Source organism: Struthio camelus, chromosome 1, assembly GCF_040807025.1.
Source record: "Struthio camelus isolate bStrCam1 chromosome 1, bStrCam1.hap1, whole genome shotgun sequence".
In the NCBI taxonomy this organism is placed as follows: domain Eukaryota; kingdom Metazoa; phylum Chordata; class Aves; order Struthioniformes; family Struthionidae; genus Struthio; species Struthio camelus.
Genome location: NC_090942.1, coordinates 219,282,772 through 219,296,078, shown reverse-complemented (window position 1 = coordinate 219,296,078; position 13,307 = coordinate 219,282,772). Strand labels below are relative to the sequence as shown.

Below are 13,307 nucleotides of genomic sequence, written 5' to 3'. Positions count from 1 at the left end.
AAGAGGTTTCGTATTCACTTTTGTGGTGTGCTCTATCCCCCTGCTAGGGAGCCTGGACACCGAGCTGCAGTTCCCTCTGTAAAATCAGTCACGATTCCCAAAGTGAGCTTAAGCTATGCCCAGCGTGTAAAAGTCTGTTTCCTCCAGTGATCAAAGCAGTCAATGTTCACACAGACTTCTAAGAACAAGTCATACTCTAAAACAAAAGCATTTAAAAGAAAACCCGAAAACCACAGGACAAATTATATGCACACCTATCTTATTAGGTACCTAATTATCTCCCACAGTTGGATCCTAACTTTACTAAAGAAATCCCTTTCCCTCTTTTTTTTCTGGCTCTAGTACCTCTAGAGTTTAGTTGGTCTAGTCCTTTGAACATTTAATTATGTAGTTTCTCTCAAAGATTAAGTTATATATGTCAGTGCGTATATGTCATATACTGGCTTCCAGACAATCATGTATATCATGCTAGTTACACAGATTCATAGAATAATTTAGGTGGGAAGGAGCCTCTGGAGGTCTAGTCCAGCTCTGCTCAAGACAGGTCTAATTGGATGAGGTTGCACAGGGACTTGTCCGGTCAAGTTTGAGCTCTGCACATGGAATTCAACAACCTTCTACCTAGCAAAGATTTACATCCCTTTTTCCTTATACAGAACCAGGTAATATGCACAATTTCTTGAGAAGTTTTCTATTTTCTCAGTACAAACTTAAAATGGAAGATTCATCTGTTTTTAATGAGTGTCGTTTAAAAGTGGCAAATATTTCAGGCACTAATGTCAAATAAACGTCCTTTGTGTTTCATCAGCCTGTGGAAGATGTACCTCCACATACAGCAGTCTGGTAAGTCAGGTCTGGTGATTTCGCCTTGGGTCTCTTCACTCTAAATCCATTAAGCTTTGTCTCATTTTCAGACACAGAATCCCTGATCGCATTTAAAGTGCAGATTTTACACACAATTGATGGAAGCAGCAATCAGAAGTGAGGACAATATTGGAAATCAAGAGATAAAGCAACTCTATAAGAAAATAAAGTTATGTTTTTTATTATTTCAGTTTGAGGGTTTTTTTCTTTTTTGGAAGAAATATCTTCTCAAGCTTAATGGGTTTAGTCAACTAATTAATGAGTTCTCCAGTTATGTAAAGACGCGTAATTCAATTCATACATTACTGTATCTGCTCATAGAAACAGTTTCCCATCTTCAGAAATGACTCACTCAAGGTCATACAATAAACCAGAGGTAGCAACAGGACTAGAGCTCAGGTCTTGCTGACTTCTGACCTTACAACTATTTCCTTTAAAAGGTGTGTGATTTTCTTGGCACTCTGTAGTTAGATACCTTTAGTAACTGAAATACATTAATCAGCTAAGAATAAAAACTGCACTGATATTTGTAGGCCCACAAACATTGTTTAGTATCACAGCTAACCAAAACCACAATGCAAACAATGAATACAACCAGAACAACACCCTAAAAATAAGAAAGGGAAAAAAAAATAGAGAGAAGAAGCTTTCTTACTCTTGCACAAACCTATGAAATTGAACTTCACACTTTCCCTATGAGAGACAACCTCATAGACAAAACAAGCTACAAAGCCTCATGATGTGCAATGACACAAAACAAGAGCTGAAAACGTTTCTTTCAGGGAAAAGCGCACATGTAGTTTGGATGATGCTGAAATTCTTCGGCAAATGGAACTGGAAACATTTAAAATACCCTTTGTTTTTAATAAGCATTCAATTGAATGTGGTAGAAGCCTTTCTTTGCATAGCTCAAAACTGAATATTGCAAAAGAAAAGAAAGAATATACAATCTGCTTACCAGTGTGGCTGTTTGCTGGATAGAGATTTCATCCAATACTTGCACGATACTTTGACAGAATCCATATACTATTACCAGGGTCCTGTAAAATTATAGAGACAGAACAAATTATAGTTTTTTGAAGACTGTTATAAATGATCTATGCAAATACAGTATTGGAATGAGATGGATTACAAAATTTTCATATCATGTCTATTAGAAAAATGTAGCTGTAGCTGCAAGTCACTTCAATTGGGAAAACTGTTGAGAGAAACAGCCCCGTGAAAATAACGCGGCAAACTGGTAACAGGTACATGGATTTTGCTTTGTCCAAAAAAGTTTATTTAATCTATATTAATCTATATTAATAAAAGTATTTCCACAAAACAGATAACTGCATTTTTTGCACCTACCATCCATCTCAACACGGAGATTTTTGTGGCAGTGCTCGAAAAGCCGACGACAATCTCACTAGGAAACTCCAACTGATTACAAAATAAAAAATAAAAGTGAAATTTATGTTACTCAGTTTCAGTTGCCTAAAGCTTCGCCTAAGCTTGTCACTCAGGTTCCCCTCTGAAGTTGGTAGGGAAAGAGAAGCACCTCTGAAAGCAAATCATAACATCTATATCTGACAACTCTCTTCGGATGAGGTGAGTCATCCTCTGGGAATGCTCCTCTCTTCCCACAGACTGCTTCGATGGCAAATTCAGACTGGACTGCCAGGTAGTTAACCTAGGCAACACGAATCCTACCCAGAAAGTCTAGGAGAAACAAGAAGGACAATCTAATAATGATGAAAATCTCGGGTTTTTATTTCAGCTCTGTTTGTCTGTCCTCCACTCCTGCAATCTGGTAGGCGTCAGCAGCTGTGAACGTGGACTTCTGCACTGTTGCGAAGTTCTGTTATTTGATGCGATTTCAGACTTTAATGTTAATAACTCCCGCTGAAAGAATACATGGCTGTATGATCAGGGAAATGCTGCAAATCAGACTTCAGATAGCTTTCTCGAGGTCTGCACTGAGGTAATGGGAGAAGTAAAAGGAGCAACTTGAAGAATGCTGTGTCAGAGCCAGCAAGCAGAGTGCACGACCGTTAGTCAGGACCTCTATTTAGATACACTTTTAACTTCTTAAGCACCTACCTCTAAAGCACCTTAAATGCTGCAGGTCACAAAAAGCTTAATGTTTACAAAGAAACTGCAGCATAGGCAGGGCACAACATCAATGTTTCATAAGTGTGCAGAACCTGCTAAAAATTTTTTTTTCAGATCTTCCTTCTTTTTTACTAATGCATCCATTCTACCAATAACAACCATAGCACGTGTAGCCACTTCATGCAAAAAGAAAAATCTTGCCAAACATGAGGCGGTTGCTGAGATACAGACTAATCTGCCCACCGAAGAACAAACTGCATTTCAATCTGCTTTTAGTGAGTCCAAGAGCATCTTCAGCCTAAATGCTATTTAAGAATATCCCCCCTGCCTTAGCACACTCCAATTAGAAGCAGGAAAAGCAGATGGCCAAAATAAATTAGAGATACATACTAGCCCTGCCTATGGTTCATCACCATTGGCAGACCTAAGCAGCAATACTGGCCAGTCAGTAGTTAGGAAGAAAAGTATATGTCTCTCTTCTCTCCCTCCCTTTCTGGAATAAAATACGAGAGGCATTGCAGCTCTCAGAGTACTCAGTCTGCAGAACTGCAGAGAGCAGAGATCCGGCCAGGGATGCACGAGCCTGAAAACTTGTAGATAGTATTTTGATTCCTTGGTATTGCAAACGGCAAGAACACTTTAAACTTCCAGTGAAGGGATGGGCTTTCCTTTTCTGTGCTAAGTATGTCTGCATGATATGCAAGCCTCATACATAGACACATGGTTTTCCGCGTGTGCATTGCTGAGAAGATCCAGTCATCACCAGGCAGTAGAAGACCAAAAGTCACCACGTTGCTTATGCATGATACAAGTAAGCAAAACATCTTGTGTGGTCACTAGGCAGAGACCGGTACAATGGCTTCCAGAAAATGAGAACCTCCTGCACAGCAAGAACATCTGCTGCTCAGCACCTTGCTGCAAAAGCGGTATCACTGGAGACGTGTCTTGTTGTCGTCCATCGCTAAACCCTCTGCCAGGTGGACTGGCAACCTAGATTTCAGGATTTGGACTGGTGTCCAGCTTGACACCTGTCCCACTCAGCAAAATGGGCCCTATGGATAGTCATGGAGCTATTTTCTTGTTACTCCCAAGGCAGTGGCTCCAGATACTCCATGGTGTTATCATTAAGGACTGTAATCCTCGACCACAGCACCATTTCAAAGGCTGCTCACCCAGTGAGTCTGAGGCACAGGCATTGGGTGGGGATACGAGCAGATGTGGGGCTTCTTGTACGATAGGAATAAAAGGCTCAAACACTAGAATCCCACCCAATCTCACTAACCGTTCTACAGGATTATCTCATCAAAACGTGGGCGTCTGCTCTGAGGAGGTTGAAACAAGCACAGAAAACTGATGCATGAAGCTAAATCCAAGAAATCCAGTTCAGGACCGTTTAACCAAGGAACACAGTAGCATTCAGACCTTGCCCAGGACTGGATTCAAATGAGTGACTAGATGGCCGTAATCTTTAGAAGCACTACTGGTCCAGCTTCCTGACCAGGTCGTGACCATGTCCATGATGCTCATGTCTAACTCCACTGAGATGTTACCTTGATTACACTGTAGACACAACACTTATTCCCTCCCCCTAACAATATATGGCAGATTATATAGAATAAATTATAGGGAGTTGAAGAACCAGAGGAAATTTCAGAAAGCTGAAGGATCCAGGTGAAAAACATGTTCCCTCCTGTGCTGCCTGAAAAGCACAAAAGGACTCACAACCCTTGTGTAAAATGGGTATCTGACACCTCAGCCCTACGAGTTTGAAGCGTAGCACTGAGATGGAAAAGTGGAAGGTAAAAAAGAGAGGAGGGAAAAGAGTGATAACCATGAGAGAAGGTTGGCAGGACGGACTCCCTGCTGTGGTCCAAGCTGAGTTGTGTGTGTCCAAGCCAGAAAAGGCTTCACAAGGCAAGGAGTAACTGCATTCAGCTTTAAATGGAGGAGAAGAAAAGAAGATCAAAACAAAACAAAACCAAATAATACAGATCACAGTGTTAAGGAGGATAGTTCTTCTCTCCTCCCCGAGGCGGAGGGGTAAGACCTACATAAAAAAGAAATCTAAAGGACTAAAACAGAGTTACTCTTCTCGCTGCCGACTAAGGCCTTTTGGGATGCGCTATTATCAGACAGTTTGTGACAGGCATTATGGAGTAAAATGAGAAATTAGAGATATACCTCATCCTGTGCATTAGAACATCTGAAGCTTTGCTGAGGCAGCTGAGCTAACTGACTTGCCTCTGAGTTTTCAGAAATTAATCACAATAAGCACAAATTTCAGCAACCCAGAGTTGCTTATTAGAAGCTTTTTGACTTTCCGGTGAGAAAGCAAAAGTTTGAACAAAGACCTGAGTGCCAGGTTTCACCACTGGACCAAAATAACAGATGAACATCTACCAACCTCCAAATTTCATATTTTGCCTTATAAGCTAAAAACAAAACAAAACAAAACAAAACAAACCAGCTATGAAAGGTGATAGTAATCTGAATGCTGCCTGAAACAACAGGGTGAGCTCTGCCACTGCAGAGCAGTTAAACATGCAAAGATGCCTGCAAGAATTTTTTTTAATTCTACCTTTTAAACTGAAAACAAATTACAGGCCACAAATGTACACCACTTTTCTATCAACTGGTTTACGTTTTCATACATATAATCTTTTATTGCAGCTGGTTTTTCCCCCCTGTTGTAGCACTGAACTGCGTAAATGCTATATGCTGGATCTAACTTACAGTTATATTTCAAATTTAAAAAGTCAAGCATTTTGCAGTTCAAAATTAAGTATCTAAGACGTCATGAACATCATAAGACATCATTTGTTTTCAACCTGACTTGCAAAATAGCGTAGCCCATTCTCTGTACAACTTGCGGCTATTGTGCTTTGATATGTCATCTTGAATGTCTTTTATTTATGATAAATCATTATTGTTAGTGTTTCCACTGTTGCTAGAGGCATTTCTACCTCTTTATATTTTACTTTTCTTACAAGTCTAATAGCTTTTTTCAAGAGAATTAACTTCTGAATATATTATTTTTGTCCTTTAGACCTTGCCTTGGTGTCTATATTTTATAGATGGGCCAGTCCTGATGCAGCTGAGTTTTTACTTGGGCTAAAGATGTCTCAAAAAGTCAATATTTTTGCTAGAGGTTTGAGAACATCTTGTAAGTTCCTACCTGTACTGCATACCTCAAAAGAATGAATTAATGTAATTCAAGCACTCCCAGAGATCCACTTTGGTTAGAAATAACTTTTTACAGTATTTTAGCCTTTTCGGGCTAGCTCAAATCTGAGAATTACAGAATTGTGGAAATATCATATCACTGTATGTAACACCATTTGAATTAGAGTCCTGCTGTGTTAGGCATTGCATACAAATTACATGCAGATTGCCCTTTAGCCCTAATTGCCCTCAGTTTTTATTTATAGGTTTAAAAGAAGAGACAATCAGACATACTAAGTTCTAGTCTTCCCTAATAATTACTTACAGATACATCCCACTGTGAATAAAACCAGATCCCATTTTCCATTATCTATGAAAAAAATTTGCAGAAGAATAGAAAGCCACCCTCCTAAAACAGTACCTCCAACCTTCAGAGGAAGTGGAGATTTGCATCAACAGCTTAAAGTAAAAAAAAAAAAAAAAACAGCCAACTGGAGTCCAAGAAGGGGTGAAAGTGGGTTTTGAGCTGTAACTAAGTAACAAAATCATGACTTCTCTCATGAATTTCCAGGGTTGCAACTACTATACCATCTATAAGAAACCTTAAGGTTTTTTTGTAAGGAACAATCGACTGATAATTTTTTAATGAATTCCCAGGATTTGCAAAAGGTGCCCTACTGATGTACCCACGTGTATCTACCCAATGTGTAGATTTGTATTAATATTCTCCAAGGCAGGTTCTTACAGACATGCTACAAAACTTCCTTGGTCAGTTTTCCTATGACCCACTGCTTCTCATTCATTTGCACCGTGGTAGAACACAGAAAGATGGATACAGCAAGACTTCTGCTGTACAGACAGCGTAGATCAAATATGCAGAACCAAGTCTACAATATACAATATCGTTTCCTTGTCTGGCCTACCGCAGGAGGTGGTCAGGGGGTGGGAGGACACACAGATACCACAGACCTCTAAAATTTTGCTCCATTGGGAGCCCAGTTCAGATGCAACATAGGCTTCAGGCTGAGATGAAGATGCGTTTAGAGTGCCTTAGAGGAGAAAAACTCTCTCCTTACAGTTTGAGGGTGTAAAAGATAATTCAGCAAAACAGCCAGTAGGGACTCGACGTAATTGCTTTAACGTAGTGATCTACTGCTGTTAAAAACACAGTAGGGTAACCAACCTGGCCCTCAACTGCCTTTCCCCCCAAAAAGACATATCTACCAGCAATCCTGTATCATATCTCCCAGCAAGGGAATGTCCTGGATGTATCTGCAGTATGTCTGGAATGGCAGTGGATTCTCATGTTCAGGCCACTGAATCACATCCTACATGTCTGTTTTGCGGTGAACTGAATAGTTCTCTAGGATTCCCTGACTGCATCGAGCAGGGGAGGGATCCAGTTGCCTGGTCATGGGTAGATAGATGTGATATGTCCTAACATATTCTGCTTACTTTCATATGATGCTCCAGCAGTCTGTGGGCATCCTGAGAATGTCCTGGATGCAGTTAGGTGTGCTGAATTGTGCTAGGCACCTGGGTTTAGGCAACTGAATTGAACATTTGCTCTCTGCTATGTTGGGAGCTCAGACACCTAGTTTGCAAGCAGATACTCACATGTAGGCAGGTGCATCTCATACGCAGGTATCTAAACATGATACTGAATCTCCCTCGGAAAACTTGACTCAGTTTACCTTCATATAGGGATCTGGTATCAAATGAGGGGCTTTAAGATGTCCAGTTAATCTACAGCTGTGGTAGACAACAAATCAGGACCTACAGGAAACTATCCTTTTGGCAAGGCAGCTGGGGACCAGGGCATCTCAAATGACTAGAGAATCCTTAGGCACCTACATCAAGCCTTCATGTCTACACCACACATATACCTTAAATTAGATGTGATGATCTCCACCCTTTGTAACAGTCTTTATCAAAAAAGCTGAACTAAAAAAGACAAAAAGAAGTAACTATACTTTCACACAAGGAGTCAATGATGGAGTTTCTTAAGGCGGAACCCAGTTTTTCAGATTCTAAGCCTCTATGGGGCAGGGATTCACCAGCCTTTCATGGTGGTGGGCAGATTGTATTTCGCCTTCCTGAATCAAGGAAAAAAATCTGGAATTAACTCAGCAGGACCTGGAAAATGCTGCATTTCAAAGAAAGAATGTAATGCTGACCAGAAATGCATTGACTCAACGTCTAATGAAACTCCTGGCTATGCTGAGTTTGCAACTTACTGAAAGGTTTTTGCCAGAGAGCCTTAATTTGGAGCAGCGTGCTGGATTTGCTACGTGCCATTCAAAATATACACCTGTGCGGTCTCTGACACTTATACTATAAGTTATTGACTCCTAAATCAGATGGCTATAGTTTTGGTCTAGGGTGGGGTTAATGCTCCCAGGCACCAAAACGACTCTGGATTTACAGGTGCTGTTGCAATACCTAACACTATTATAAATATTCACAGTGACTAATTAGAGAAATATAATCAGAAAAAAAGGCCACACAAAAAAACAAGTGTTACAAGCAGAACTGAACAAGGCAAACTGCATGGTCATTGCCCCTCAAAAATTGAAGCGATCTCTTCTATGAGAAAAGCAGAGCTAACGTGGTTTTGAGCAACAGTGGAGATGTAGCTGATACTTGATAAATCAGGCCTGCTTGCAGAAGATGTCAGTTCTCATTTTCCTTCCTGTAACCTTTAAATAAAAATAAGTGACATTCTGACTTGTACCAGAATCCCTAATGAAACTAAAAGGCTGTTGAAATAATTACCTGGTAAATCAACATGCGTATATATATAGATCATTCTCCTGTACCTTCTCACTTAGGCACCTAATTTCTCCTATCCATTTTGTTATTAAATCACATAGACGGGAAGAGAGGGGGAAAAAAAAAGATAGAGTATATCATGAAAGACTTTCAAGCATTAAAGCAGGTAGAATGAAGTCAAAATCTGGACTTGAACTCTCTTCCTCCATACAACTATTTATTGTCATTCAAGTTACTCCTAGGTGCCAGGTCACTTGCACTTGGATTCCTCTCCAGATTTTTTGGCTGAAAAATGAAGTATTAGAGGCCTATTGACTTCAAAATGAGTTTATGATTGCATCCATTTAGTCTGTGTATTCCATTAAGTATGATATGACTGAGTAGCCACTGTTTAAAGACTAACAACACCTGTTGACACATATTACTTCGATATATCTCACAGACAGATATTCACAAAGGCCGACTTAAGCCTTGGACAGCTAATTTCCCCAGGCTTCTACTAGAGTCCGTTCAGGGAAGGGATGCTCTAGAGAGTGATTCAGATTAGGAGACTAATTTTGGTCAGCCTTTCTGACCATCCCTCAAAGAGTACCATTTTATGGCTAATTAATATGCTCAGTCAATTTTCTTACAAACAAAACCACCTGCCTCAGATACAGAGACCACCATAAAATTGGTCTCTTGCTGGCATTCTCAGTGCTCTTTCACAATAGCTTCCACTCCTTTCAACCTATTATAATTATACTGCAAACTAACACTTTAATAGCAGGCTTGCCGTATTTAGCAGCACTCAGTACCTGAATCATCATTGCATCACTTTTTTCAACATCACTACATTCAGATGTCATCCCATACTCCAGCTAATGGCCTAGGTGGCCCACTTTTAGAGATCTGCATGTCTAAGTAATGTCCAGATAGGGAAGCTGCTACCTGAGTTAACACTGCATAGAAGACAAGACTGTTAAAAGGCTATAGAAAAAAGGGAACTGGATAATTCTACAAAATAAACATTTACTTGCATTCACACATCCATAAAGAGATCCAAAAGAACGGTGATCCCTGGAGGCAGAGAATATAGTGCCAGAACTCATCGAAACCTCTTATCTTGGTAGCTTCACTTTCTCTATTTGAAAGATAAGTTTTCTCCTTGGAGTACTGAAGTTTCATTTAGCATGGTAAGATGTCCATAAAGCCATCTCTGCCAAGTTAGCTCAAAATTTATTAGCAAGTAATGTGAAGAATCAGATATTCAATTCTTATATTCATCTGTGCTCTGAACAGCTGTGCTTGCGCAACTCACATCTTTTCATGGATGTTGCATAGATTTAACCGGAAGAAATGAATGGACAAACCACATGTAGTCATTGATGTATCTGGTCACTGTAATAATTCAGTTATATATTACCAACTGGCATTGTTAGCGTCACTTAACAACAATCCATTCATAACATGTATTTACTGGCAGCTAGTCTTTGGTTTACCACACTTAGAAGCCTGTTACTCATGCTGTAAAGAGAAGGAACACAAATTTCTCATTGCATGTGATACATACTAAAAAAAAATCCAAAGCTCTACTGCTCTGAAGTTCACAATAATAATTTTTTAATTTGTTGTTTTCCATATTATTTACCTATAAACAGACTCTGCCTTTTCTGTTTGTATCGAAATTAGTCCAGCGGGCCAGATTTTATCTGGGAAGAAATGACGACAAAAAGAATGTGCCTATGAAAACAACGGAAGCGGAACTGAAGCCTTCCGTGGTTGGAGAAAATCTGTGAAACTTTACTTCCCTCTCTGTGCATCCTTTTTATAGCATCACAAGCACTCTGAGCTAGAATAGAATAAATAAGTATTATTATAAAATGAGGTTATATCCAACAAAGGGCAAAGACCTCAGAGTTTCTGAGTAGGGTGAGGTGCAAAAGTCTCTAGCAATGAGGCTTCCAGCTCAGAATTTCTTTCATCACTGCTCACAAATACTTGATAATGGCAGAGAAGTTACTATGATTGTGAAGCCATAGAGATGCAGGGCTTCACATAAGGCTCATGTCCGAAAGTTTTCAACCAGAAGAAGGCCTACTTCTGCAGTCAATAAGTTTGGACAGCAGAGATCCTAGAGTGGATTCGTTTCACCCAAGTTAGGGGTCTCCATCTGAGCTCATCAATCTGGTCTCCCTTTACAGTCAAGAAGAAGGAACAGCACTGTCACAGTATAAGACATCTGTCTCTTAGATCTCTTCTTTAAGAAAAGGTATTTCACCCTAAAATTCCTTCTTTCTTCTCATTAATTATGACTGGAGCCTCAATAACTAGCTCAGAGATTAGATGTATAAAATTAGATGGGATAAATCCTACCTCGGCTAAGTCTTATCCCTTCCAGAGCGGGCATGGTACACGTATGAGCAACGGCTACACTGATTGATATTGGCTGCCGTTCTGACGTCTCATTGATGTTAAACCTTCTCACAACATTTAAGGAAAGCAAGGAAGTTGATTTCAATGCAACTGAGTATTTAATAATGATATTCAGCTAAATAAATGAAATTCATTTTTTCCTGTCACATCTACTAATGGTACTGATGAATAGACACTTCAGGGACTTGATCCTCCACAGCTCTTTGGAGAGCTCATGTAATGGACTAGAAAAATATCTCCCGTTAAGTAGCAGATGTATGTCAAGATTCCTAATGTTTATTCCTCAGTGACCACTTTCATAACTATAAATCATAGTGGGGGAAATTTTTCCCATAACCTTGATAGTTCAGGTCCTTTGAACATATAGGAGCTCTTAAAAATAAATTTCCTTATTATCCCTTATGGACATTGTTGTTCTCTAGCTGTACCACTCAAAATTAAATTTATTTTTAAGGAAGGCTATTTTACATCCAAACTTACATAAGACAAGTAAGATTGGCTCTTCTGTACATGCGCTCAAGAAATAAGAAAAAAGACCTCGAGTATTGCCTTCAGAAAGATTGTTGAGTTCCAGCTCTGAGAATTCAGGAAGTTTGCTGAGGCCTTTTTAAAATGCTGTTTGTCTCTGCTTCTTGATGCTTTCTTCGAGAAAAGTGAAAAGTTTTCACAATACAGGAAGCATTACACTGCTTTGAGATTCTAAGAGAGAATAGTAGTTAAAAGAAGTAAATCAAGTGTTAGGAATGAATAGGAAGGAAATAGAGAATAAGTGAGACAACGTAGTAATGTCTGTGCATGGATATGGGTTTTCCTCACACCTTGAATACTGTGTGGAGCTGTTGAAGAAGCAGGGAAAGTTCAATCTTTTTTTGTCCCGTGCAAACTGAAAAGTTGAGGAGATAATACATCTAAGCGAAATGATGACAAAATAACGCAGAACACGCTTGTCAGCTCTAATCCGGCTCATATCTTCTGGAGCTAAAATAAATTACAGTGTTATTCACTGCTCTGTGACATTGCGTCACATGTTCTTCAGGTGCATACCCCAAAGAGAATATCCATAACCAAAAAAGAATTTGCCTATACAGCCATTTGTTCTCCCATAGGAAAAAAATCTAATATTTAAATAGCAATGAAATCAAAATGCAGTAAGTTCTGTACATATCTACGTAGCACGGTTCAAGTCTGACCTTCTTTCTAAAGTGTTTGCGATTCATTAAGTGGAAGCAATAGCATTAATTTGTGTTCACTGCCAAGAAAATTTAAGTCCTTGAACATTTTATATAGCATTTCTCTAAAATTTGAGTTAGATGCCTCAATTCTTGTATTTAAAAACAAACCTAAAGAAGATTACTTATTTCTACGTGCAAGTGAATATTTAAACTTCTAATCCTTTCTGAGTGATATCAGAGGCCAGTACACAAAGTGGGCAGGATGCCTGCATATTGACTGAGCCAAACTAAAAATATACTGTATTCTGAAACAGAACGAGTAGGATGGGTACTGATGGATATGTTTGTAGGAAGAAAAGATCTACTGTCTCTTTTACCCTTTTATCCAAACACACACTATAAACAGAAGCAAGGAAAGCTTCTAATTTCTAATTCCATTGATTCAGTCTTCACTTTGGGTCTGCGTATTCATCCAGCATTTCAAATGCCAGCGTCATGAGTTTTTTTATATATATTTTTTTTTAGGGTGAAGATAGATTAGAAAAAAGGAAGAAGAAAAAATACGGACTTACTGATCCTGACCATGTAATAAAATTCTCGGTCATTGCTTTCTGTGTCATATCTACTGTTCCCATTTAAGCTATCACAACACTTTTTTTCTCATTGGAAGAAAGGAAAACATGGCAAGGATTATAGCCTAAGATATAGTAACAGTGCCAAGAGCTAAATTCAACAATGAATCAAGTGGCCGTGGGAAACGCATGCATCCTCTGTGTCGCGAACGCTCATATATCTATCTTACGCTCTGGAGACCCATTACAAGAGCAG

The 13,307-nt window shown here is 39.3% G+C and overlaps 1 long non-coding RNA gene across 2 annotated transcripts in view; it reads right to left on the bottom strand.

Annotated features, from left to right (window-relative positions):
• LOC138065656 (uncharacterized) overlaps positions 1-13,307 on the bottom strand; it is a 1,053,146-nt gene that overhangs the window by 130,162 nt on the left and 909,677 nt on the right. For both annotated transcript variants that reach the window (XR_011138763.1, XR_011138764.1), the window contains exon 6: positions 1,823-1,904. This is a non-coding gene — a long non-coding RNA (uncharacterized lncRNA). The remainder of the gene's footprint in view (positions 1-1,822; positions 1,905-13,307) is intronic.